Source organism: Rhynchophorus ferrugineus, unplaced genomic scaffold, assembly GCF_030347505.1.
Source record: "Rhynchophorus ferrugineus isolate W39M unplaced genomic scaffold, kcgeb_rfMv2 rfM3, whole genome shotgun sequence".
Classification (NCBI taxonomy): Eukaryota; Metazoa; Arthropoda; class Insecta; order Coleoptera; family Curculionidae; genus Rhynchophorus; species Rhynchophorus ferrugineus.
In genome coordinates, this window is record NW_027472582.1 from 16,814,314 (window position 1) to 16,838,398 (window position 24,085).

At 31.6% G+C, this 24,085-nt stretch overlaps 1 protein-coding gene across 1 annotated transcript in view; it reads left to right on the forward strand.

Annotated features, from left to right (window-relative positions):
* Positions 1–605: 605 nt before the first annotated feature.
* The window catches only part of Fas3 (Fasciclin 3), a 78,815-nt gene continuing 55,335 nt past the window's right edge, over positions 606–24,085 (forward strand). The window contains exon 1 of the mRNA XM_076400521.1: positions 606–649. The gene's annotated coding sequence lies outside the window, so the exon portion shown is untranslated. The remainder of the gene's footprint in view (positions 650–24,085) is intronic.

Here is a 24,085-nt window from a genome sequence, read left to right on the forward strand (position 1 = left end):
AAAAATGCTCGCTGGGAAGAAATGTTCGTCGAATAAAGAGGTGATCGCCGAAACTGAAGCCTATTTTGAAGCAAAGCACAAATTGTACTTCAAAAATGGTATCGAAAAGTTGGAGGGTTGCTATAATCAGTGTATCACCTTGTGTTTTACTATGGTAGGCCGGGGACTTTTCAAACATTTTATATATCAGTAGGAGAACTCTACAAAGGAAATATAATTGCTTCAATGAATTACGGTCGGATTTCCATCACGTGGCAATTACTAGTACTCAATTTATTAACAAAATATCCTTTTGTACAATGTTTTATTATCAAATATATTAGTATTTAATAGATTAATTAATTAATGTTCAATTAACTAAGTTCGTCTTCACAAAGGGACTAAAAATGTAATTGCACCATATAGAAAATGTAACTATAGAACGGGGAATATTTTATTTTCAACTTTATGAGCTTCGCTCTGGGTGGAAAACCGAAAACTGCTGATTTGCAGGCGTGTTCATTTCGCTGTAACGCAGATTTTATTTTGATTCAACTGGCAACGTTTTGTTTTCGTCATGTCAACAGGGAATTGTTGTATAACGCCGTATTTACTCTGTTTTTTTTTCAGGTATGCCTACACCAATTGCTAATCAATTCCAAAGTTTCAGGTTTGTATATCACGTGAATTATAAATAATGCATTCATTTTTATGCTATATATAAAAGAATTATTAATTATTTTTAAGCGATGTATAATATGATACGTAATTTGTTACATTTCGTTGGTAATAACCACAATTACATTCATATCAGAACCCTATCAATATCAAACCTCAGACAACAAAATATACATATATCATATATTTTAAAGAAACATCCTTCTAAGTCATCATTAATGCAAACATAAATATTGATTAGACATTTTGGTAACTTGGATTCAATTTATACAAAATTCCTAGTGTACTAAAACAGTCCAATGAGTAATAAAAGTTAATAAGAAACCCTAGATCAATTTGTTTTTACTATCATCATTTAAGAATAGTTCATTATTCAGAACGAACATAACAAGTCAATTGAAATGTCCCCGACCTGACACATAGATAGCGCTACTAGAATTAAATCCATATGTTTCTTAGTTAGCCCTAACCCTCAAAAGATGCGTGTATAAATTTGACAGCTGTCGGATTATTAGTTTATGAATTATAGCATTGTGGGTGAAGCAACTTTCGTTATTGTGAAAAAAAAAATCGATAAAAAGGAATTTAGCGTGTTGAGCAAATATGGCTTTTTGGAGGGAAAAATACATTTAAAGCAAAAACTTGGCTTGATGCCGAGTTTCCAGATACTGCCCCAGGAAAATCAACCATCCAAGATAGGTATACTAAGTTTACACGTGGTGAAATGAGCACCGAAGACGGTGAACGCAGTGGACGCCCAAAAGAGGTTGTTTTCGTCGGTAGCAATTAAACAATAACATTAAAAAATCCACAAAATGATTTTGAATGACCATAAATTGAAAGTGGGTGCCACGCGAGCTCACTTTTGATGAAAAACAACGACGAGTTAATGATTCGCAGCAGTGTTTGAAAATGACCAAGCGCAATAAACTCGAGTTTTTGCGTCGATATGTGAAAATGGAGGAAACATGGTTCCATCATTTCACTCCGAAGTCCAATCGACAGTCATCCAAGTGGACTGCACACGATGAACCCGCTCCAAAGCGTAGGAAAACAGTCAGCTGTCAAGGTTACGGTGTCTGTATTTTGGGATGTGCATGAAATAATTTTCATTGGCTATCTTGAAAAAGGAAGTACCATCAATAGTGACTATTACATAGCGTTATTGGACTGTTTGAAGGACGACGTCGCTGAAAAACGACCGCATTTGGAGAAAAAGAAAGTGTTGCTTCATCAAAATAATGCACCCTATCACAAGTCAATGAAAACGATGGCAAATATCCTTTGAATTGGGCTTCGAATTACTGTTTCATCCACCATGTTCTCAGATCGCAAAAGAATGCTCGCTGGGAAGAAATTTTCGTCCAATGAGTGATGATCGCCGAAACTGATTTTGAAGCAAAGGACAATTCGTACTACAAAAATGGTATTGAAAAGTTTGAAGGTCGCTATAATCAGCGTATCACCCGTGAAGGGAATTATGTTGAATAGAAAGACTAATTTTGCTAAATGTTTTACTGTGGTAGGACTTTTCCATTGATTTGTTATAGACAGTACAAGAACAAATAAACTATAAAGAACTCCCACCAGTGACAGGGTCAAGTCTAATATGGCTGCTGTAATACGTTGGATTCGATCTTTCGATTGCTTGTAAAGGACAACTGGTTCTCTAGAAATAGCTATTACTGAATTTCATAGACTGATTCGGTTACACGTTCGAAAGTTTCATATAACATAGTATCTCTTTTAGCTACCAGAAAATGAGAGACTCTAGCATATTGGGTGATGATAATAATAATTATAATCAGAAAATCTTCTAAATCCCAATATATGTGTGAAACTCGCAACCGTTTAAGAAATTTGCATATTTAGGCTTCGCGAAGGTAAGCCGCCTGCAAAAAATATGGCGTAATACCAATTTAATTGGCTGAATGTATCCTACATCCTACCCAGGCGCAAGATTACAATTTAATTAATTTGTAAACGCGAAAGCGAATTAATATTCATTGTGATTCGGTCGGATTTAGATCGCCGAACACACGCGTTTAATTGAACCAGGGACCGCGACGACGATGTACGCAAATTTGAGCTTTTTTCAAACAGGGAAAAAATCCCGTTTTTATTGACAGTTTTTATTACAACTCCGTTATTTTTTTCCGTAGCGCCACGAAAGTAAATAGAATAACAAATGGGTTTCTTCTTTTAGAACGTGAGTTCGACTTTTTTCATTCGTAACTTTTAGAGAAAACTTTGAAGAAAATAAGAAAAAATAAAGGACGTGAGAAGTCGGACGACAATACGGGGAAAATGGTTTTTACAATTTTCTTGTCACTCTCAGTTTACATATGGCTAAAAGGTAAAAAAGCCAATTTTCCATTCCCATTGTACATATCAAAAAAATTTACATCGTTTGGTTCAACAAAAAATATGATAAAGAAAGTAAATACTGTATCGATTTTCTCGATTTATTTTTATTTTTAAAACAGTTTCAGTAACACCAATTTTTCATATTGACTAGTGATCCCAAGGTAGTCGAAATTCGACCATTATTTATTTATTAAGTTAATAATCATTTTCCTTCATAACAGAGCAATGGGAATAATTTAAAAATTATGTTACAAAAATTTTCTTCACAGTATCTTCAATATTAAGATCAGAAATGTATTTGATATATAACATTATTTAAAATAATATATGTCTGTGTATTGAAATATATTAAAATGCAAACTATCCCAAGAACTAACACTCACTAAACTTTTTATTGCCATTTAATTAAATTTTAATTAATTTTCATTAAGTTTCAATAATCTACAATGTTTGATAAGTTTAAATTGCTACAACACTGAACATCATAACAAAATATCATAAGTAAGATTATTTCCAGCACTGTAACATCTTCAGAGCATCAATTATAAGTATACATGACCAAGTAATACATGTTTGTATATTAAAACAAATGAATAAAACAATTTTGAAATTTATATTTTGACTTTAGCATATATGTTAAAACAATAACGAACAGAATTAGGCAATCTGTTTTTAATTAGAAATGTATAATAAAGGAATGTATTTACAATCATTACATGAACTAATTATCTGTCAAAACTTAGGTCTATAAATCAAAATAGTCGATATTTATCGATAAATTTTAATGGTAGGCTTACTATTAAAACTACAATTAGGAATTTGGTTATTGGTAATTAGCATATTGGTTAAGCAATAACATTCCATAATCATCTGGTCGTTCTGAAAGGTAAAGATAAACGTTCTTGTTCCAAATTTTCATGTAGGAGATCAGAAGAAGAGAATACATTACTCAACAACTCTCTCCGGATTTGGCGCATGCGCTTACTGGGCTTCATTTGTTTTTGAAACAGAGAATAATTCAAGTTTAGCGCACGCATATATACAGCTTCATTTACATACCCCTTTTTTATATATAAATTATTTTTTTGCAAATTCACAAATTTGATAAATAATTGATTTAATGTTGAGACTATATATAAGGAGGGAAAATCGGAAGTCGTTCAGTGCAAAAGCTGTTATCTGCTTTTTAAGCACTAACCAGAGCATATATATGAAGTCATAGAATTATTATAGGTAAGTGCTTCTACGGTGTAACGATTAGAGGGTTCCGCTCAAACGTGGAGATCGCGAGTTCGATTCCCGGTGAAACAATAACTTTTTGTTGTTCTAGTTTGGTTAGAACATTTCTCAAATCTCTTAGGCTAGGTAGCTGACCCCGTGGCCTGAAACATTCCTTATTTTCAAATTTTATTTCTTTATTCCTATATTTCCTCCTACGAGCTGCAACTTTACCTAAACCTATTTATCTATTCACAATATTATTTTATCTACTACCAACTGATCACTTTCAAGCTGCTGCCCTGCTGGGGCATGGTCGTAAATTTATGTTGTGATTGTTTAAAATGTTCGATTGTTCTAGGCAAAAGTGTAAAGTCCGGCAAGGAAAATGATCCCAGTCACGCCAGTAACCTGGCTGGGTAAGACCGGATGTCTTCTGGGATGATTTTTAAAGTTGGTCACTCGCCAGTCGATAGGCTTAATGCTGAGGACCGTGGTTCGAAGCCCACGTTAAACTTTAGGCCCAGTCCAGATAAACCCATAATTGGAAAAAAGAGACTTTAAAATATATATCAAAAAAAGTATCAATTATTTACCTACCATACAGCTCACTGGCACCCAATATTTCTAATGGCTGGTCTTAACTATAAATTCCCTAACGTGTATTCCCTTTGATACCAGTTTCGTTGTTATGCAATAGAATTCTTAAAAAAAAACGGATTGACACACACGTTACCTCCCTGTTCCAAAGCGAGCGCTTTCCAAAGAAAATAATTTGCTTTCTTTTGAAAACGTTTTTACAAGAGCTCCTTACTCGATGTTCTTTGTGTAACAGATTTTCCTTTTATATACAGAGAGAGGTTTTTGCCAATTAAAACGATTTATAGAGACGAATCATTATATATTAAACGTTTTAAATAATTAGTTTTAAAAAATCGGCAACTGAAACTATATTAATTATTTTCATTAACAAGGATAATTATGGAAAAGATAACATTTTATATACCAATACTTTTGTTTGTCTTTTTTTAATATCATCATTTATTAAGGTCCCGAATTAAAAGAGTTTTTCTTTAAAGTCAAATTGCCACAAATTGCGCTGTTTTCTCGGGGAAACAAGTGAATTAAGCAAGGCCATAAAATAATTAGGGTTTTCGCTTTGTTGTCTGCTTTTTATTCCGTCCGTGTTAAAGTTTATAAGTTACATTCTTGAGATGGTGCTTCCACGTTAAATGTTTTTTGTAGGTAATCTGTTGAATAATTTCGTAATTATTTAAGTTAAAATTTCTGTATAAAAATTACCTATATTGAACAGAGTATATCAAACATCATGTTTATCAAACACAAATATATGTATCAAATATCATGTTACAAATATATGTGATTATTCTCAACCTGAATTTACACGTTATTTTTTAATTTCCATCTTATATTATATATGCTTAGTAGCATCTTAATTTATAAAATTAATTTATTACTACTGTTCTGGTGTGCTTCAAAATACAATCAGGACAGGTGTATATATATATATATATATATATATATATATATATATATATATATATATATATATATACTATAATTTCTTGCGTGTTGTCCAGTAGCTGAATTGCATCTATATTATTATGATTTAGTAACTTTATTTCATGTTTTAAGGTGAAATCTTAGATAACATCGTACAGGCATTGGTAATTAATCGAAGAACTTTATTTTTGCATCGTTAGTTACTACTTAGTTTGATGCTTGATTAGTTCTTAAATAGGCTCCATGATAGACTGATCCAACAAATATGCTAATATTATTACCTTTAAAAATAAAAGGATATCTATCCAAAACTACATATATTATCAATTCCTTAAAGAATATTATGTTATATTATAAAATATATATGTAATATGTTCCTTTTACTATGCATTATATTGTCAAATAGTTGTTTTAGCATGTATAGAAAAATTAATTACTATTCAAAATAAATACGTATATTAGGTTAGGCATTTTTTCTGATGAACATTTTTGTTACAAAATAAAGAAATGGGACTTGTTAAATCAGCTGTAGTACAAATAATACTGGCCAATACAAATACAAAGCTTATATATGTGATAGACAGATATAGAATACACTATTAATACAAGGATATTATATCAATATTTTTTCAAAATTTACATAAAAATATTTATCAATTTCTCTAATTTTTCTCATCCTAAAGGGACTTTACTAATTTCTATAGTATCTCCCAGATTCCTTCGCCCAAGTTGCCTCTTTTCTATATACTCTTCTTATAGTTCTACATGGTTCTACAAGGTATTTTCTTATTTTTATGTACCTCATCCTGTACATCTTTGGTACTCTTCTCACCCATCCAAAATATTGCATTTTTCCTGCTCCAAAATACAATGGAGTTTTTATATTTTTTATGATACAATTAATTATATTTATGGAAATGGGCCTTGGTGCTTCACCAAACTTCCGGTACTTTCATTTTCTATATCCAGATATTTAAATGAATTAATTAGTTCTCTCTTAACTTTTGTTGCCCACTGCCATAACTTTAGTTCTGCCTTTGTTCAGTATCTTTCTACATTCCCTTAGTACCGTCATTCGGTTCTATTTAGGGTTTTCTGTAGATGAGATTTTAACAGTTCGTCAGCTAAAGTTTCATCCGACATTTTTTCATTATCTTATATCCTATATCTTTTGTATATACTTATTCTACTATTTGTCTTAAGCTAAATATATGGCCTTTTATACTTCGGAATACTGCTGACTTCAGACGGCTTTCTGTTATTTTTTCATATATTTTCGGAACAATGACTGTCAGCTGTCAATTATGCGAGGTTTGCTTTTACCCCAAACTGTATGGTAAATTCTTAACACATTTGAATATCTTCATTCCTCTTACTACATTCAGCGATTCCTAAAAATATTCCAACATGTCTCTATTATTTATCAGTATCTCATCATCATCAGTGTATATCATTACATGATCTTTTTATTGTTATTCTCACTAATGTTTTAAAGAATGTTGTAGATATTTCACAACAATGTCTACCAGTACCAACATAAACCTAATTTTATAAACTGATTTGTTTATGTTATGATGCAACAGACAGCATTCGGTCTCTTTTTAACCAAGGTAAAATGAGAAGGAACAATCCGCTCCGAGTTTAAAATGAATTTTGCATTTGTACAAACTACAATTAGCAGTGTATTCCATGCCATCTATAACGTGCATTGGCTGCTTTATTAAAAGGAATATACTATCTATTCAATAAAACAGTGAACTCACGTCATCTCAATTTATCACATCAAAACGTTACAATGTTGCTGCATCAACTTTCAGTTTTACTTAATTTTGAATTTGACATATAGACAATTCTAATATAAATAATGAAAGAAAAATAATGTTATCAAATATAATTTTTTAATACTATAATACATCTAATACGTATATCTTCTCATTCCTGTTTAAAGTAACTGAGTAGAGGCGCAATTTGTTTCAACACTAACAATCTAATATCTTCGACATTTTCACCAAGAGTAATATTAACCAGTAATTTGAAATGTATCAAAACAAACAAAGCACCAAAACAACCTTTGTCGCTTTACAACCTGTAATTATTTTCACTAATGTTTTAAAGATTTTCGCAAACATTTGATGACGATGCGAATTTTGTAGATTTGGACGGTTACTTGTTCGAACGCACCAGACAGCATTCTGTCTCTTTTTGACTAGAATAAAATTAGTAAGATAAACACCGTTTCAGTTTGAAACGCTTTGTTTAAATTGCTACTTCTACTTATGTATCTATCTATAATTATCAACCTTTAATAAAACTATTAAAACATATTCAATTAATATAAAATTTCCTTATTTCGCAGTTATATTAATTGTTAGGACATAAAATGATTATCACAACAAAAGGATGGAAATAATTCCTTGAAAGCCAAAGCGTAATGGCCGTTGCTGTCGTACCAGGCGTTAAACCATTAGTCCGGTCGAGATAATAGACATTAAATTGACACGTTTTTAATATAACCGTCCCCATTTTTCCCCACGTCCGTGGCACAAAAAGGGGTTGTTTTTTATGTCAGTAAAATCACCACAAATTACGTCGTTATCTCGGCCACAGCAAACAAGTCAATTAAGCAGCGCCATAAACTAATTAGGATTTTTCCGTTGTTCCCTTTCTGGGCTTCCTGCTTACGTTCCTTTTCTTATTCGCTACTCTCCCCGAGATGACAGCGTCATAATGTATAAAGATGGAATAATTTGGGGGAAGAAAATGGACTTTCTGACAATGGGAAGATATATATAAATATTTTAATGTTTTTTAATTTTAAGAAAGCATTGCTCATTTTTTGGTTCATAAATAAAAAAACAGCAGGGAGAACAACCTCCTAAACAATCTACATAAACAGGAAATTATAACAGAAACTATTAGTTATAATAATACACTATCTAAAGGTAATATATTATTACAAGAGTAAGAACATTTAAAATTATTTTGTTTTAGTCGAAAGAATCGACGAATTGACGATTCAGATATCAACAGTGAAATCCTATCTTGATATAAACTAGGCCATTATAATGTCTTCACATCACGTCAACCGACTTCTTAGAGTATCTAGTGACATATTAATGATTACTAATGATATACCAATGATATACCATTGGGTGCATATAGTCTATCCAATAAAACAGTGAAGTTACGTCATCTAAATTTATGAACTGCATATAATATGAGCATAAACTTTGGGTTTTAGTTTATTTTGCCTTTAACCTATAACAAAATTTTAAGGTAAATAAAATTATTCACATATATCATAGTACATCTAAGTTAAACAAAAAATGTAAAAAAATGTGAGTTAAACAACAGTTAATTATACAGCCACAATAGTTTGTAGATTGCAGTGCTTTTATTATCTCTACATTGAACTATTTTCCACACCACCTATGACCTAATCTGCCTAATTAATAGTTATATAAGCAAATACTGCATTTTACTTTCACTAAAGAACCTTTTTACGATTAGTTCTTGTTTCCTTCGTGGCTTTGTCTCCTTGTCAAGTGGTTTTGATATATTATCTGATTTTATTTGATCACGGTTTTTCTCTTTGGTTTCTTCTGTTACTACCTGTGTAGAATTTTTTTGATAAAATTAGTTTTAACCACTAAATTCTCCCTAATACATTTTCCATATTTACAAAACAGTTAGTGTTCATCCTGTTATAAATTCTAACCTAATGCTCATGTATAATTCTGAATATTTACACACATATATATGCACACACATTGCCTAATCATCTTGTCTTGGTAATTGTCAGCATCGGATTATAATCACTTACCCCGAAAGCTTAATTCAGTCACTGTCACTTTTTGAGTAACTTGTCACCATTTAAATCTTCCTTGATTTTATTATACGCTTAATATATTATATTTCGAAGAAAACTCTAGAAACTTAATATTTAAGTATATCAATACTTATCACTCCAGCGCATTTTCACGCAAAGCCACCATTATCTCGTTCCTGTTCGAAGTAACTGACTAGAAATGCATTCTGTTTCTGACTAACTATTTATTGGCTTCGGTATTTTCAATCAGAGTAATCACAAATATTAAGTAGTGATTTCTAATTTATCAAAACAAGCAAAGCGCAAAAACAACATTTACCGGTTTATAACCTTTTATTATCACTAATTTTTTGAGGAATTTTTCATACATTTGACAACTAGACGAATTTTATAGGCTGATTTAGTTACACGTTCGGACACAACAGACAGGATTCTATCCCTTTTTGATGAGAATAGGATGAGTCGTAAAACAGTGTCTCAGTTTAAAATGAATTTACAAGCTGCTATAGGCAATATTACAAATAAGTCATATATCAAAAGTAATTGACCTTTGTTTATAATAATCGTAGCATCCTTTATTGAGATCATTATTGATGGCAAAGGAGAATGCCTCGGATATAGGCATGTAATGGATGTAAATTATATCGAATCATCGGTCGATCACATCAAAGATTTTCCAGGAATGGCGTAACGATTTATGGCGTTTATGTTATCCGATGCGCTGGAAAATGATCGGGTGTAGCTGATATTCATTTCGTTAGAGCTTTGTCCATTTTCAGTAATTTATAGTGGGCAATTTTGACAAAATAGGCACAGTATTGTGCTGTCAGAATTTCTATTAAAGGGAAATCAATGAACGTTTGTGGAATTTTTGTAATAAATGAAATTTCGCTGTGACGGACTAACCCATATAATAGAAAATTAAACATTTATACGTCGGAACATTACTACGCAATAACGACGTTATTAAACAATGACAAGCAATTATATAATTAAAATGTATTTGTTTATGTTGTTCCATAACGGAAATCATCGTTTTTCCCCAATTCTAGACATATATATGTATAACAGCTAAAATGCATTATAATTAAACTGAAGCTGGGGAACAATACGATGTAGTTTCAATAAATATTACAATTTGTTTAAAACTGATTCATTTATAAACAACATAATGTACATATAATGTGCACTTAACAGTAATTAAACAGCTATTGGTTCAGTAAAATGTTATTATTTTAGGTCAGGTTAATTAACATATGTTTTATTATTTTCTACAATTTTTCCTGCCAACATGGTGATACCGTGTCGAAAGAATAATTCTGGTTTGGCAGCAATCATCGATCCAGTTTCAGTAGTAAGTTATCAGAAGGCGCTATGTCTGATACGCGCAGTAGAACTTCGCATTCGAGCTGCAACAGTGTATCCTTCACAATTCTTGCAACATATAATTGTATACTAAATTGTGCTTATCTCATCATATGCACAGCAATATTTGATGGCCATGAATATTCCGCCCTGGTATAGATGTAGATGATGGTCTTCTGAGCTTACTCACGACTTTTTGCCTTTAAAATTGTCCTAGTAGATCTACTTTTCAAAGTAGATCAATACGCCACAGAATACTCTTCTTTTTTCTTCGGAAGGCACCGGAGTCATGATTTTGAAAAGGTTCGAAATGGTATTTTCAGCCATTTTTTGTCTTAAGCGACTGGAAAACCGTTGAGTCATTAACTGCTAGGTTATGAGTCATGCATTTCATTGTTTTCTATCTTTTTTGGACATTAATACCGTACATTGTTAATTATCAAGAAAGGTTAAGGTTAGATTGGTAATAGTCCCGCAATTACTCGAAGCATTCCTTGGTATAGTGAAGTGGAGTTCATGCAGAAGTGTCGTAGCTGAAGCTCTAAGGTCACAAAAGGTAGACTGAAGGTGCCCAACGACCCCTAGCCGTAAACTGTTCCAAGTAAGAAACGTTCAAGCTTTGAATATATAACCCCAGGCCCTGGATACGCGGCACATGCAACATATTTCAAGGTGTAAGACCACCAAATGCAGACTGAAGTTGCTGTGTAGAAAAAAGCTATGTGAAAGAAGAAAGTGTGAAGCTGTGTTGAAATTAATTAGTAAATTAAGATTGTACTAAGCATATATAATGTAAGATAATTAATTAAAAAAAAGAAAAACTGTTTATGTACAGAAATGTTAAAAAACGATTTGTACAGTTATGCTACAGCAAGCACCTAATAAAAGAAAAAAGATGAATCTAAAGAACCAAATTGATTGACGAACAAAACATTATTAATTAATAGCTTGATTCCACGATTAGAGTAGCAAATTGACTTGTTGTCTGTTACCCGGATAACTATGCAATTAGTCCCGATCAAAACAATAAAAAACAACCCTTCTGTGCGCTCTGGACGAGGATAAAAATAGGGATGTCATATTTAAAACGCTTCAATTTAATGTCTGTTATCTGGAGCGGCCTAATAGCTCAGAGCTCGGAGCGACAGTTTAGCTGTTTTTTGTTGATTGCCCGTTATTTTTTGCTGAATTATATTTTTAGAAAGTTTCAGCCATTTGTTTGCGTACAGTTTTTCCGACCCTTGGCCGTTATAAAACGAATTACGAGCCAACAACAAAACTTTTTCAGATTGATAATATTAGTATAATTTTTATCACGTTTTAATAAAAGTTTCATATTGATCTTGAATAAATTCTCGCTATTTGCGGCTTGCAATTATCTGTCTATGGTTTTCCCGGGTTATTTCCTATGCAAGAGCGAGCTTGGTTTGTTTATAGTTTCCCAAACCGAAGTAAATCGTTCCGAATATTTATGATACTATATTTACGATTCCATCTGTTAATTCAATATTTTAAACATTTTTTTAAATTTTGGGTCATGCATGTCTAATAAAGTTTGAACGATAATATAAAGTGAACTAGACGGGATTGCGGCTTCTTTTTAGTAGTGGGATTTGTGGTCTTTGCAGATATAAGAGTCTAATTCTGGAGATTCATAGCATAAGCACTTTTAATTTGCAATTTCACCAGTTAGTTTGGCTGCAATCGTATGTTTGCCTTTTTTAATTTTTTAATTCTCACTTCTGATCGGTTAAACTCAGATATAGAAGCGGTAAAATTTTTACCAAAATAGGGACCGACACACTTAAGACATAATAATGTAGTTGTACTTTTAGTATAATCTTTCCAGACCTCAAAATCTTCAAGAGAGTAAAACTACAATCTTTTTTGTTCAATTTTAATATTGTGGAATGACTCTATAAACATCATTAAGCTGTAATTGTGCTGGCGTATGCTCACATAAAGTACATCGAATCATACTTGTCTATACTGTTACTTTAAAAGGGTCAACTTTCCCTCAAAATATCATGAATTTGGTATAGAGTTGAATCCAATTTGCAAAATTAAAACACAAAATCGCATAGATACGCACTTGGAAGGTTATACAAACTTTTTTTATAACCTATAAAAAAGCGAAAAAATAAACTATAAACAACAAAATGTTTAACCTTACAAAACGGAGTTTTTACCAGTCCCAGAATCAAACTGAAAATAGTATACGATAAAAATCATCGGGGTCCGGAGATTCGGCTACTTTCGCAACTATTTACAGCTAGGCAATTTGCTTTTTGGATGTATTTTATTTTAGAAAAATAATATATTTAACAAGATTTTCTGACATTAACTAATATATTTTGTTTTGAAACAAAAAATAATACAGTAGATACGTTGTTTTAGGATTTACTAAAATATATTGTTCTGGTTAGATTTGGCAACAATGCATGGTACTTCAAGCCAACCGTTGCTCAAAAGAAAAGGCGATGTACCGTAGTGCTTTGATTAAACTTTATCTTACTTCATACCGTTCATTCTAGCCTCTGTATCATTGCTATCAGTTGTCGCTATTATCAGTTCTATGTTATTTGTTTTCTGTTACTGTTGACTGGTTTGATTGTCCGTCATTGTTATTGACTACTACTAGAATTAAGATTGTTGTTCACCATTATGATTATGGATCATTGCTACCGACTATCATTGCCATTGTTTATTATTGATATTATCAATATAATTAATCATCAGTATCATTCTTTGTCGGTACATTTATATATCGGTACTATTATTTATCAGTACTATGATCCGTTAACATAATTAATTACCAGTACTATTAGCTGCCAGTAATAGTAGCTATCAATATCATTATATTTCATTATTACCTGACACTAGAAGTATCTGTCATGATAATCAACAATCATTGTTATATTCATGTGTATTCTTAATTTTACCCTCCTTGAAAATTCGTTACGTTTAGCCTTGCATTCTGCGCTTGGCTTTGTTCTCTATATTTTAAAACCAATGTATGTTATACCATTAAGAAAAACACTATAATTGTCTCTCTTTGAAAGACTAGTAAAGGTAGTAAATACGAATAGAAGACTATAACAGGTCAACCATAGTAAAACAAAATTTTTGGCAAAATTAGTTTTTTTTATTCAACATAATTCTCTTCAAGGGTGATACACTGATTATAGCGACCCTCCAACTTTTCGAGACCATTTTTGTAGTACGATTTGTCCTTTGCTTCGAAATAGGCCTCAGTTTCGGCGATCACCTCTTCATTCGACGATAATTTCTTCCCAGCGAGCATTATTTTGAGACCTCAGAACAGAAAATAGTCGCTGGGGGTCATATCTGGAGAATACGGTGGATGAGGAATCGAAGCCCAATTCATGGATTTTTGCCATCGTTTTCACTGACTTGTGACACGGTGCATTGTCTTGGTGAAGCAGCACTCTCTTTTTCTTCAAATGCGACCGTTTTTCGGTAATTTCAACAGTCCAATAACGCTATGTAATAATCTCTGTTGATAGTTCTTCCTTTTTCAAGGTAGTCAATGAAAATTATTCTATGCGCATCCTAAAATACAGACCCCATAACCTTGCCGACTATTGCGTTTTCCCACGCCTTGGAGCGGATTCATCGTGTGTAGTCCACTCGGGTGACTGTCAATTGGACTTCGGAGTGAAATTATGGGGCCATGTTTCATCTATTGTTACATATCGATGCAAAAACTCAGGTTTATTACGCTTAATCATCTTCAAGTATTGCTCTGAATCATCAACTCATCGTTGTTTTTGGTCAAAAGTGAGCTCGCGCGGTACCCACTTTACACAGAGCTTTCTCATACCCAAATATTCACTCAAAATCATTTTGTGGATTGTTTTAGTGTTTTGGGCTAAACCTATCTATTTTGGGCGTCCACTGCATTCACCTTCTTCGGTGCTCATTTAACCACGTCTAAACTTAGCATACCAAGGGTACCTTGATAGCAATACCTTGATGGTTGATTTCCATGGGACAGTGTCCGGAAATTCGGAATCAAGCCAAGTTTTTACTTCAACTATATTTATCAACACGCGACATTCGTTTTTATCAATTTTTTCACAAAAACAAAAGTTGCTTCACTCAAAATACTATAATTCACAAACTAATGATCCAACAGATGTCAAATTTATTCACGCATCTTTTGAGGGTTAGGGCTAACTAAGAAACATATATATTTAATTCTAGTTGCGCCATGGCCGGGGACTTTTCAATTGGTCTGTTAAATTAAGTAAAATATAAAATTTAGCCTTCGCTGGCTTTCAAATATCTTTGGGTTTTTGAAAACTTTATATAGAAAATATAAAAAGACAACCTCACTCTTACAGAATATTCGTTTTCTTGAGATAATTATAAGATTATAATATCTCGACAATAATGTGAAATCTTAGTTACAAATTCTACTCCCTAATATAGACCGTTTATTCCGATCTGTCGATATCCTTGAATGCACACAAGGAATCATTTCTAATCTCCCTCCCTCCACGCATAAATGAGCAACCACTTTGAGTTCGTCCCGTCGAATTCTCCACTAACTCCTTTCATTACTATTAGCAATATTATATACCTGATAGTTTCGGCTCTCTGAAACTCACCAGTTCTATTCTATACCGATAATCTAAACAGTTTGATGTACATGTTGGCAAAATGTCGTTTATTACATTGCTGTTATTAGTTTAGAAATCAATAAACTACTTGATACTAGTTGATTGAAAGTGTTTTAGATACTAATTTATTAAATTCTTACTCTAACAGACTACTGTGTTGCAATTTAGAACTAAGAGCTCGGATTTTATCATGTCAATTAATAATTTAGAAAGGTTGTTAATTATCTAGCTGATGAAGTTTAAGTAAGATATATCTTGATATGGCTAAACTATCGATCATAAAATTATTCTTGCTATTAGAGCTTATTTTATTTTTCGCTATAGAACGTAACTAATTAGTACAGTAAATTTTAACGAAAAATTTAATTAATATTTCAACTTTTCCATTAGATTTTCTTGACAATTAGGAAACCATTATTAATTTATTAATACTATATAACAAAGAAATTAGAATTATATAGGAATTGTAAATTAATTTGTATGCATATGGAATAAATCGAAATAACTAATAATCAATATTATATAAGCAGATGTCATTTTCAGAGATTCGGCAACTAGATTCTGACTTCCAATTCATCCACCTTTAAAGTTTTTCAGTTAATCATTCATATAGTTCTATAAGGAGAACACTTCAGCACTAATTACTTTTTAACTGTATTGTCCATTTATACCTGTATTGTCCAAAAATTGTTCAAGTTTTGTTCTGTTTATATTATTCTGTGAAGCGTATTTGTAAAAGAAATTTTCTTTACCATGTTTTTGCTTTTGTTTTGGTTTCACTACATGTGTTTGCATTTTAAATCGTACAACAACTCTGGTCAGATCATGTAAAATTTTATATCTGAAGTGTCAGAAAATGAGTTCATAACAATCAATAGAAAATAGTAATAATTAATTTAAAGCCAGAACAATATGTAATTCACCACTAAAATATCGATAAACTTGACAAATTAAATTCGTTTATTAAATATTTTATAGCAAAATATATTTATAATTTAATAACCTTACAAGGCATCGGAAACTTGCGAAAATATGTTTAGGACATGTAATTTATCTCTTGATATAAGCTCATATAATATGCTGGGTATGTATTACATGGCGGCATTCCTATTTAGAGAAAATATCAAAGAATCTCTACACATCTTGAATCCGAACGTTAAATACTTTATTACATTTTAAATCAAGTTTAATATATGTGACAGATTTCAAAGTACTATATGTAATTATGGCATCCCGATTGTTAGAAAATTAACAGTTTAGCAGCCTTTTTTTTAATTATCTTAAACTTAAAAACTATGATAAAAATGTTATATATTATATAATATACTAATTTAATTTCTGTTTCTTTTTGTTAATTATAATTGCTGCAATATTTTAGATGTTGTTTTATGATTTCCATCTTAGACGAATGTACTGCTTATATTATAATTGTTAAAAATAGATATATGAATTCCTTAAGATTGTCTTCGAGATATAAAAGTAAATGATAAGAAACTAGATACAGTCAACTAAAATTACAAAATTAAGTGCAAATATGTCACACAAGTTATCATTAAACGACAAAAAAAAATCCTTAATTTATTTTTTATTTATAGCTGTAACAAATCAAGAAATCCACAAGTTATAGATCAGGCTGGCATGGCATATAACTTATCATGTTTTGAATTTTAATATAATGTCTGATGATTTAATCAGATGTCTGAGTCTATTAGTAAATGCTAATTCCTCCATGCACAAAACTGTCTCTATCTGATACAAATTTATACCGATCTCGCAGTACCGCCACTACCACATCATCAATGTTAGCAGAAAGTATACGAGTTCTAAAGAAACTACCCAAAATTCATTCTTACGAAGTCAAACATGCCTGAAACTAAGGGTCAAAATTGTATAGAATGAATGTTCAAAAATTGAGTTATTATTTACATTTCTAACAAATTTATATTTTTAAACTTACGCAATACGCAAATAGTACCGTTACGTCAAAATCTACTTAAATTATCATTAATAAAATATTGAGTTATAAAATAAATAATATACTATAGATAGATTATTAAAATTACATTTATTTTAAAACTAAAAATGGGATTACTAAGATTTTACCAGAAAGAAAACACCGTCCAGAAGTGCTATGAAACATTAACGCCACTTACATCATATCCGTATTCAAACGTTTAAACATTTTAGTGTGCTTCAATTTTATTTGGATTTCTTATCTTATATTTCGCAAAAAAATGGTTTTGAGCGGAACTAAAAGAAATGATTACTGAAAAATTTGAAAGGATTTATCAAAGCAAATAACCTAAATTTGCCTATACTGCGTGACCGTAACTGAAATAATAATTTTAAAAAGAATACTAGGACATTTATAGAATTGAAGTGAATGAGTATTCCAGATACACTAACCACGAATTGTTCAAGGGCACTAAGTACAAATATCATCAGTATAACACTTGACAAGAAAATTAATAAGTCCAGGTAATAACTCTAAAAGAGTACCCAATAATAACACAATCGCCACTTGGGAACTGTAAGCATATTTGCCTCTATTGCCTTCCTGCGTTTACCAAGAGAAATTAAAAATCAATTGCAAGCCTACCGAAGCATTTTATGGAGATAATTTATGGTGTTGTAGTTACTGCCAACTTACTAGTGATAGTAACTTACTAGAGGTTTAAATTATATACATTTAATAATGAATTTTTGATTTTCTTAAACTTTTCGCAGCTCTCTAAAATGAAAAGGGGTATCTGGTATTATATTAAATTCCGTCGTAGTATTTGGTAAATAAAATGCACAAACTGTAATTTTCTAGTTCATTTTAATTATAGCTTGACAATCTTATAAGCATTTGCGTTGTAGTATTGTAGTACTTCATCTTACAGTACTTTGCAAAATCTGTGTTTAGACTGAATTCTTAACCTAGATTTCTGCTCCGTTTCTTTTCATTTGCTTGAATTCAGTGATAATATTTGGACTCAGACTTTATTTAGTAATCAAAATCTTCATCTTCAATCTTCAATCAGAAACTTCTGTTTGTCATAACACACATACCAGACAAAATTGATAAAATCACATTGTTTAATAAAATATGTGTCACTTACCCTTAACCTGGTGAAGTATAGCTCATCGAACTATTTGATTTATATGAAACTAGATATTTGATGTTAGCTTTTCGTAGTCTTGTCATAATAAGATTTGATTGACACTTGTTAAAGTCTTGAATTTAACTCGAATTATGTAGAAACCCCCCCTTACGCATAATATTTAATATAATTTTCTATATTATTTGGTAGCTGAAAGAATGACAACATTCACTGGATGGACTTATATATACAATAAACCAATATTACGTTAATTATATTTTAGATATCATTAAATATATTAAAAATAGTAAATATTTATATTAGAATGTCCTTACTGCTGTTATTAAATTACCGATATTCAAACCGTACTGGCTGGTTCTCGCCTTGGAACGAAAATAAACGACATGTTAGAGGCCCTCGCACCATTGATATATATTAAAACGTCTTATTATAACATAAAATTATTAAAATGATGTATAAATAAGATCTTTACCCGTTCAAACCATCCAGTTCGACCAAAACAACTATGTTATGTTACGCGCAGATTTGAATCGTTTTAGGATAAATTTAAAATTTCACCTTTTCATCAACATCAGTTTAAAATCCTTTTTTACGAAAATAACTTTTATTCCGGTTAAAATAAATACGTTGAATGGTCATAAAATAGTTTTTCAAGAGTAGTCATCTAGCCTATTCCAAACTTTACAATTGGAATATATAAACAATTACATTGGTACAATTGCGAAATATAAAAAATAACCCCCAAGCTTACACGCGAATGTAATTTAACATCCGAAACTAATTTTTGAAATCCTAATTATCTGTGTCGCAAACACTCAGAACACCGAATTTATTATTATTCTAAACAATCAGTTTTCGCTGCTCCTTATTCAGCAGCACGTGTCGTTAACTTTACCTCGTTATTTATGAGACGTCTTTTTGCACGGCTAAATGACAAAAGGAGAAACGACACAGTCATATGACGCCTTCAGCGCGATGATTAATTACAGTTTATCAGACGAATAACGGGGAATGTTTGTCTTCATTAAGTCACCAGTGTGTTCGATTTAATTGTTCGTTAAAAAAGCTGTTTTATAATTATATTTTATCACTAGTAACATTTAATGAGAACAATATATCGTAGAAAATTGTGAATACAGGAATTAATCTAAAATTTCCAAAAATAAGGATAAAAAATGCCTATTTTTTATTAAATTTTTATTTACATCATTAAATTTATTCCAACGATGCTGGTACAGTGTATATATGCCATCATTGTAGTTCTTTCTCCTGATATTCGTTTAGTTTTTCGAAAATCATTTTCTATGAATTAAGGGAAGTAAATCTGGATGTTGAAGCAATTCTTAATTTAATTCAGGTTTTTTTAACTGTGTTAATATATGTTATTGTGATGAAAAAAAAATCTTCTATAAGTGATATCTTTTCTCACCAATTTTTGTATCCGGTCTGATATTCCACGACCAAAATGCATTTTAACAAAATTATAAATGGAATTTTCGTTAGATTCTTGTGTAAATAAATTGCTTTATTTCCATGTTGTTCGGGTATTAGTATTCTTACCTTCTCCATTTGTTTCATCAGCTCAGATACTAGTGTAACAAGGTCATTTTTTCTCCTTGTTTCTTGAAAGAATTCTCCTGTTAGTTTCATTATTTTACCAGAAACCATTTGAACTATTGAAAATCCCACATCTTGCTTAATTGCAGCTCTAAGTCCTAAAAGTACTGCAGTGTTAATAATTCCGCCTATCTCATGATGTGTCTATCAGTGATCTGATCATTCAACCTTATCATTTGTTCATTTATTTGATGGGTGATAATGCTTACCATATTATATCCCAATTGTTAGTTTTGATTTCAACAATGCAAAAGTGATTATTTTAATATGAATGACCAAGAACTACCCCTGGAGAATCAAAAGCTTTCAGCAAGTTTATCAGACTCAAATGGATGAAAAATGATTATCAGACATATTGACTGTAGATATCATTTCGAAGCGTTTGATTACTTGCCAGCAAAAAGAGAAGAGCTTTCCGTGGGACAGTGTGACGGGCAATAACAAGTAGATCTATTACTTAATACGTAATATCAAGTGCAAAAAGGTATTGAGGAGAGTAATCCACATCGACACCGAAGAGCATAGTCTTGTGGATATGATAGTATCTTAAAAATCTGGTGTACTACTCTGTGGAAACTACTATTGTAGATTTCTGCCAACGTCAATAGAACAAACTGAATGACGTATTATCGTCATAAAAATCGTAAAAGTTATCGTCTTGCATGACAAGTCTATACAGTGTTGCAGCTCGTATGGGAAGTTCTGTCTACCCAGCGTCAGACTAACAACACCTTTTGATTACTATTGTTCAACTCGATGTAATATGTCTTGGCCATTACACTGTTTAGAAGTGTTGAAGGATTACGAAAATTGATTGCTGGTTGGATAGCTGCCAAACCAACATTCTTCTTTCGTTATGGTATCCCCATCCCCATGGAAAATTAATTAATTAATTAATACGTATTATGCCAATTTTTCTCCATAATTGCTTTTTTAAGTGATAATATTACAAAATGCATACAAACACCTAACAAATAATTCTAATGAAAAACTGTAAACCATACAACTGGAGCTATAGTAAGCTGTATCTTCAGTTATACCTCACCCAGAAAAAATATTATACCTTAAAAGATAGTCAAACCTCTTAGACGCTTTTTAACAAGCCGTATAGAATATAATTAGTAACATTATAAAGAATGGATAGTATAACAAGGGTGGACCTAACATTTGGGCATTTTCTTCCTTCTCTGTTTCTGTTTCCTAGATATTTGTTTCAGAACAATAAGACACTAGGTTGTCCATCTTAACCGTTTATTAATGCGTTTTTTTATGGAGAGCTCTTGTCTCTATCGAGCTGTCAGAATCTATCGTGCAGTTGTCTATTCCACATTTGAGCTCTTTAATGATGACAACTAACCAGAATGTTTCAAAAATCTGCAATTCCTCACATGAAATGACCAGAAAGGAATATTTCAATAAAATATATGAATGATTTGCTGATGAGAATACCAAGAACTACTAGTAAAATCAGTCTGCCATTAGGGATTTTTCCTAATTTAATAATTACCAATAAATATAAAGATATAGGTATTTCATCTTCTCAAAAGATCTCCTTTCACTACATGAAGGATAGCAACGTCTACAATATTTTCAAAATAAAAAATAATTCTTGAGCAAACGTCGAAGCAAGCATAACAGCAAACACACCTGTTATTTAACAGTTTTTACACCAGTCGTACTTCCATCATGTAGTCCAGATATATCTCCATGCTATTTTATATTTTGTACGAACTTTTTCGAACAAACTTTGGTTTGGTTGGGTGGTATAATATAATAGTGGTACTTTTTAAAATATTGGCAATATGTGTTCTATACAATGGTTACTTTGTTCTTATATGATTATTTATATAATTTATTTATAGCCGGCTTCGTTAGTACAATGGTCAAGACGCCAGGACGGTACTCCTACTGTTGCAATAGTCGCGAGTTTGCATCCTGCTGGGGCATGGATGTACTTTATGTTTGTGGTTGTAATTTTAAATATAATTTAATTTTTTATAGGCAAGAGTGGAAAATCTGACAAGGTATAACCATCCCAGTCACGTCAGTAACCTGTCGCGGGGGGTAAGACGGGATGTCTTCTGGGATGGTCTCTAAGCTAGTCACTGGCCAATCGCTAGGCTTAATGCCGAGGATCATTGTTCGGAACCCACGTTAAACTGTAGATCCAGTACAGATAAACCCTCGTTAGTAAAAAGGAGATTTTTATATTTATTTTACAAAAATAGAAAGGAAAAAGGATTTAAGAGAAATATATTTTACAAAAATATTTACATAACACCCTTTTTCTATTGATATTGTTTAAAAAGAAATACAAACACGAATGTGTTTAATTTTGAAATTGTATTGGAAAATATCCAATTCAAACAAAGACCAATTACTAGATGGCAGTGCCTCTTTCAATTAGTATTTTTTCGTTACTGTTTGTAACAACTACGCCGTAATTCTTGTTAAAACTTTAAAGTGATTTAGAGCGTATAACGCGGCGACATTCAAAATTTACGAACACACACAGCACCTTATGCGATGGTTTAAAACTTTTAACAAGCAGTCGGCGGTAACAAGGATGACACGTCGACGGGCCCCAAAATCCCATTTAACGAGTTAGGAGCTGTTTTCCCGGCGAAAATTTAAATTGACACGGATCGCTCCTGATTGGATTAAAAAGAAATTAATCAGTGTACTCCTTTTTTGTTCGCCGTTATTCTTTTCTAAATGCTTTCGGTTAGGTTTCCGGAAGTTGAAAAGTTTTATCGCTGCCGAGAAGAGATCTCTGGTGAGGTGAGATTTTCGTTTTTGTTTTAAACGAATGACAGTGTTAACTCATCTGGAATATATTAAGAATGTTATTTAATTTAAAGGACTAAAAATAATGATTGTTTATTACTAGCTATAACCGCCTGTGATCTTTATGGATATGAGGAAGTGAAATTAGACGGTATACTGATGGACTAGGAAATCATATATTAAGTGTTTGCGTTAATTCTGATAATGTTCTCTTTATAAGCATATTTATTAATATAAATTGATTTTGGTAATATATATTGATATGACTTAAACATTTTTCCATCTTTTTGGCAATATGCATGCCACGTCGAAAGAATGATTTAGCAGCGATCCAATCATTGATTCTTCTTCAGCACACATTCGTCAGCTGCTGTGCTGTTTAAGCTGGGTTTTCATCCAATAGTTCATTTTATGTAGAGCTCAAACAGAATTAGCCAAATACCTCGGAACATATAAGATACTCTCAACTTGACCTAATATCAAAGATATTATTTTATCAATCACTCACGAAGGCAACTAAATAAAAGTTTTACGATTCATTCCCAATGCTTATCGCTACGTAACCAACAAAGAGCTGCACAAATATCTCGAAATGAAATGGATATACGAAGTTATCCAAGATTTCGTTCTAAAACATGAAATAAGATTACTAAATAAGCAATATGGAAGCAATATAGCTACTGGACAACACGCAGGAAATCAGAAGATTGAAACGAACGAAACTACACGTACCTGTTTACTGTATAAATGTATTATTAACTTCAGCTTAAGTAATTTCATTAAGTAATTGTATTAATCCCGTACTCGCCTTGCTTGTATATTAAGTACGTATATAAGTATAACAGAACACTAGTAATAAATTAGCAAACATTTATAATTAAATTAAACTATATTTTGATTGTAGAAAAATTAATTAGATAATATTTATGTATAGGAAAATACTTCATTATATCTTTTATAATGTTTTC